Raw genomic sequence first — 5,702 nt, forward strand, 5'->3', positions numbered from 1 at the left:
CGCCGCGGGGCCCTAGAGCCCGCCTCCAGCCGCGGGCGGCCCGCGAGAGCGCCGGGCTGAGCTGCCGGGGCTCGCGCTGACGTGCCTCCCTGGGGCTTCGGAAGGCCGCAGCCTCCCGCGTTCTGTGTCCGGCCCCGTTTTACCTCGTGCTGGACTCCTGCGTCCTTTGATTTTGTCTTCCTTCCCACCGGGCCAGTTCCCAGCTAATCCTGGTTCCAGATCTGTCCTCCAAACCCAGGTTGGGTCTGCTTAGCGTGGGTTTTTTTAAGAGAAATTTCCGGGTGGAAAGTGACCACACTTTTGTCTAACGCTTCCCAGGCCCCCGTGCTTCCGCCACACGCTGGGGCTGGGCCATAAACTGCTAGGCACTTTGCCGGCAGAAGAGCCAAAACCGACACTGTACAGCCCCAATTACAGAGCCAAATGTCCTGTGGCCGCAAATCTTCCTGCCGCCGCTATCTGCCTTAGTAGAGGCAAAAAATGTGACGCTGGGAAAACGTTTCTGATTCTGCCCCACCTCTTCATCAGGCCGCGCTAAGCAACACTCCTCACCCACCTCCTTGTGCTGGATTATATTGGCTGTCCTTGGGCCTTTGCTCCGGCCTGCCAGAATTTGTCCCAGGGTACTTCTTTTTGGCTTTGTGGGGTAGCTCCGCTGCTCAGTTGAGAGGAAGCCAGGTAGGGGGCAGCTGCTGCCCACCGTGTGAGCAGGAGTCAGGCCACGACACCTCTTACCTTCTCAGGAGGCCAGGAATCCAGGATTCCGCCCTGGACTGTGTCGATTCCCGAACTAGCTTGCCTGCAACTTAATCTCTGCGGTCAGTTCTGGCTTTTGTGTCCCTGACCAACTGTTCTGAGTCCCCATGGCCCTGGTCTTCAGTAACCTCTGCTCTCCAGATAGAGCCCAAAATAGACTCGCTAACAATTATTTATCAAGTACCTACTCCACCTAAAGTCAGCTAACCCCAGGACTCAACTGCACTCAAAAGAAAGAGCAGCTCACCAGCCCTTGAGGTTATGTTACCTGTTTAAGAAAACGAGACCGGCAAAGAGAAAACCACAGTGCTGGAGATGCCTGAAGAGGCAGCAAGAAGGACAAGGTTTGTACGGGAGAAAAGACAGCCTGGAGAGGAAGTGGTGCTGAGACAGGGCAGGAAGGGGAAGGGCAGCAATGGGCAGGCGAGGCTGAGCCCAGTGGGACCCACCAGGTCTGAGTGCTTGGGAGGAAGATGTAAACAGAGGGATTTTTACTAGAAAGGACGAAAACAAGGGGAAGGCAGAAAACAAAATCACTAAGATGCAGGCCTGGGAAGGGTGGAAAAATTGTCAACCAGATCTTTCATTTGGCTGATGAGAAAACTCTGGTCCTCTTCTGAATGACTTGCTCAGTGTTACAGAATAAATTTAGGAGAAAAGTCGGTAGAATTGACTTCCACCTCAGAGTCCTTTTACTACTCACTGTAAGCCCTGTGCAGCTACTTAGGAGCTGAGACTTCATCCTATTGGCAAGAAAAGAACCACAGATTTACTGGCTCACCTAGAAGAAGAAGGAAAGAAGGAAGGTAAATCAACATATTCCACTCCCCTTTCCTTGGTATCATGCTGTAACCTGGGAGGCAACCGAGTTTATACGCATTAACTCTAGAATAAAACAGGCACAGCTCAGCCACTGCCTCTGTGTGACCTTAGGTAAGTCACCTAACTTTTCTAAAACTCTTCTATTTTAAGACAACCAACAGCAACAAGTCTCCCAGAATGGTTGTGATGACTGAATAGAGTAACAATTGTAAAATCCTCAGTACAGTCAATTTAAATACTCAACATGTATTTGCTCAGAGCATTTCAACTAACCTCCCCGTAGCCCTGTGAGGTAAGGAGACAATCTGGGATAGTTGCAGGAAGGAATGACATGAGGTTGGGATAAAAGAGACAGAAAGAAATAGAAACATATCATATCTTAGAAGATACCAAATACCATGAAGAAAGATACCAATTCTTTGAAGCAAGATTTCGTTCTTTTGGGGGTATTTTCAACAAATCAAACAGTAACAAATGCTGGAGGAGGGGTGCTTCTACATTGTTAGTGGGAATGTAAACTAGTGCAACCACTATGGAGATTCCTCAAAAACTAAAACTAGAAATTCCATTTGACCCAGCTATTCCCCTTCTAGATATCTTGCCAAAAGAGTTGAAGACCTCATTTTACAGTGATACATGCATACCTGTGTTTATAGCAGCACAGCTCATCATAGCTAAAATTTTGGAAGTGGCCTAAATGTCCATCCACAGATGACTGGATAAAAAAAAAAAATGTGATATTTATACAATGGAGTATGCCTCAGCCATACAGAAAGATAAACTTGAGTCATTTGTAGGAAAATGGATGTACCTTGAGACCATAATGCTAAGTGAAATAAATCAGACACACAAGGTTAAATATTTCATAGTTTCTCTGATATGAGAAATCCAAATTATAAATAAGGAGCAAAATAAAAGGTAATAGGAAATAAGGAGACAGGTCCTATGCAAAAAGGAAGGGGACCAGGAGATGAAGGAAGAGGAGGGAAGGGAGAGGAGCATCATGAAATAAATGAGATGCACTATGTACATGTACCAACTCCCCACAAGGAACGTAATCATTAGGTACTGCAAGCGTGTGCCCATAAAAATTTTTAAAAGGATTACATTCTTTTCATTGACTAGATGGCTATCTTGGGGAGAAGAACAAACCAATCAAATTAACTGATCTGAGCCTGTCACAGGGGGTATGTTTCTTATTTGGAAGAACGGGTCTTTGAACCAACAATGAGAAGAAGCACTAGTTGGAGAAAGATGTTCAGTGACTGTTTTTTGGGTAAGAAGTCAAGGACAGATTAAAAAAAAAAAAGACGAAGCTGTGAAGATCAGTTCATGTGAATGCCCACAACTGAAAACTGTGGAAAGAAGAGGCCAGAAAAGTAAAAAGAGCTGGAAAAGCTTAAAAGCATGGAAGCCAGGGAAGTGTTAAGGTGTTGGTCCTTTATGAGATGCTATACTTCCAGGACCTCCTACGAGCTGCTAGGCCCAGCTTGTAGGCATAAGAATCTTTTGACTCCAAGCAGACCTAGCCTGTACTCCTTAAGTGGTTACCAAGTCATCAAACTCATAGAAGTGGGTGTAGAAAGTAATGCTAGATGGCAATTTTTCCCCTTCCCATGGCTTAATTTCCTCAATTGCTAATAATCTCAACCCCACATTCAGAAAATGAAAACTCTTCTACATCAAATACATCTGAATCAATTGCCCAGAAACTAAGGCCTGAAAACAAGACTTTAGCTGTGACTAGCAAACGGCTATCAGTAACATCTTACAGCACATTCTGTGGCAGCTTCTGCTGCCTGGTTTGAGCCAAACAGAAACGAGACACACTTACAAATAAAAAATCTTTGTTTGTTTTGTTTTTTTGGTATCGGGAATCGAACTTATGACCTCAGGCTTGCTAGGCAAGTGCTTATGCCGCTGAGCTATATCCCCAGCCTGAGAAACAAAAAACAAATGCACTTTACTAGCAGCAAGTTCTGCAATCTGTGCTTTTTTGGATCTGTACTCTGACTGTAAATGTAAGCATCCTTTCTCAGATGACCCAAATAGTTGTTTCCAGCCTCTTGGGGAGTTAGGAAGGTGATGGACCTCTTCAAAAACACTTTCAAGTAGCTCAGAGGGCAGTCTTTAACTACAAACAAGACCAGTGCCAGGATGTTTCCGAAAAGCACAGAGACACAAAGAGGAGTGAAATAGCAGAACCAGCCAGGTGGAGGTGAGTGGGCCCAGCCTTAGAGCAAGACCTGATTTCTAGTCCTGGTTCTACCTGTTTCCAGACATGGAGAATAACAGTGCAAACCTCGTCTTCCTTTCCTACAAAGCCAGAATAATGGCAGTTACCTTCTAGTTTATTGTAAGATTAAATGACATAGCGCACAACGGGTGATCAGAAAATATAGTGAAAATTTAATGTTTTAAAATTACAGAGGCTGAGCTGAACTCTGGATATCTGCGGGAAGCCCAGTGAGTCTGGGCTCTGCCTCCCTGACCAGCGTGCAAGGCAGGTGAAACCTCGGACACCCTCTGGGGCCTCAGTGGCTACCTGCCACACCTATAGTGTGTCGCCCCAGGCTGGGCTGAACTCCGGACATCTTCAGGAAGCCTGGTGAGTCACAGCTTTGCATCCCTGATCAGTGTGCAAGGCAGGCGAAACCTCGGGCACACTCTGGAGCCTCGGTGGCTACCCACCACACCCATAGTGTGTCTTCCGGGGCTGGGCCAAACGTCAGACACCTTTAGGAACCCGGTGAGCCACTCTGGTGCCTCCCCCACTGGGGTGTGAGGCACGTGGATCCCTGGACAACTTCTGGGGCCTTGGTGGTCACTGCCAGAACAACTCACATCCCCCTGGTAGCTCAGCTGAAAGCTGAACATAGTCAGTGGCCTCGGGGAGCTCACTCTCACCCCTCCCCTTCCAGTGTGGGAAGCAAGCTCTGTCCTGGGCAGTATCTAAAGCCCTGGTAAACTCGACCTGCATTCCCCACTATGCTTGTGGAAGCTGGGCTGAATCCCAGACAGCCTCAGGAATGCCCCCAAGCCTCTCCCACCCTTCCCACACACTCCTGGGGGCCAACAGAATGCAAGAAATGTCCGGAGCATCTGGGACCCCACCTTGCCACCACTCAGCAGCACAGGAATTGCCCTGAGCAATGGGGATCTTCAGAATCTCGCCCTGCCACTCACACACAATCAGGAGAGTGAGACTGCACTACAGGGAGTCTCTGGTTTTTCAAAAATGACAAAATGAAGGAGCAAAATGCAATCCCAGACCTCCACACCACCCAAAACAAGTCCAGGAGGCATCAACACATAACAGCCTGGAAGTCATACACCTGAAATTTGTGAAGTGATAGCAACTGAAGTAAAGAAACAACTCCATCAGGCCATAGAAGACATCAAATCAGAAATAATGTCTCAGGTGAGAAAAGAAATGATAACAATAATGAAAGAAATGTTCAGCATATCCAAAGATGACATAGACAAGAAAATAGAAGAGCATAGACAACTCAATGAAACCTTCAGGGAACAATATAGAAAAGACTGAGAAGATACGAAACACATGCAAACAGATATCCAGGAACTTAAAAATTCCATTGAAAGCTTGCAAAACCGCCTCAACAAAGCTGAAGATAGACTTTCAAACCTTGAAGACAGCATTGCCACCAATGAAAGTGAAAGGAGGGATCTCTTAAAAACAACAAGGAACCAGGAAATAACAATTCAACAACTGCAAGACGAAGTGAAGAGAAACAATGTCAGATTAATAGGTATTAATGCAATAGCAGGTGTCAACACAAGTGACATAAAAAGACTATTTGAAGAAATAATAGCAGAAAATTTCCCAGGCAGGGTAAAAGAATCAGAAATCCAGAGGAGTGAAGCATATAGAACTCCAGTTAATCATAACCAAAAAAAACCTACCCCTAAATATATAGTGATCAAGATCCTGGAAATTCAACAAAAGCTCAAAATATTAAAAGCTGTTAGAGAAAAGAAACAGATCACCTATAAAGGAAAGTGTATCAGAATCACGGCAGACTTCTCAATACAAACCATCAAGGAGAGAAAAGCTTGGAGTGAAGTACTTCAGGTACTGAAAGAAAACAACTTCCAACCCAGAT

The 5,702-nt window shown here is 45.8% G+C and overlaps 1 protein-coding gene and 1 long non-coding RNA gene across 4 annotated transcripts in view; one reads left to right on the forward strand and one right to left on the reverse strand.

Moving 5' to 3' along the window:
- Amotl1 (angiomotin like 1) overlaps positions 1 to 5,702 on the reverse strand; it is a 162,352-nt gene that overhangs the window by 88,533 nt on the left and 68,117 nt on the right. The window contains exon 1 of one of the 3 annotated variants that reach the window (XM_005414890.2): positions 144 to 226. The exons of the other annotated variants lie outside the window; for them this stretch is intronic. The gene's annotated coding sequence lies outside the window, so the exon portion shown is untranslated. Of the gene's footprint in view, positions 1 to 143; positions 227 to 5,702 lie in introns of those variants that run through there. 3 annotated transcript variants of the gene reach the window in all.
- On the forward strand, positions 1,008 to 4,109 carry LOC106147636. Its single transcript, XR_001232567.1, has 3 exons — positions 1,008 to 1,100; positions 1,476 to 1,562; positions 4,008 to 4,109. It is a non-coding gene; the product is annotated as an uncharacterized LOC106147636 (long non-coding RNA).

The sequence above is a fragment of the Chinchilla lanigera genome, unplaced genomic scaffold, assembly GCF_000276665.1.
Source record: "Chinchilla lanigera isolate Chin_1 unplaced genomic scaffold, ChiLan1.0 scaffold00204, whole genome shotgun sequence".
In the NCBI taxonomy this organism is placed as follows: domain Eukaryota; kingdom Metazoa; phylum Chordata; class Mammalia; order Rodentia; family Chinchillidae; genus Chinchilla; species Chinchilla lanigera.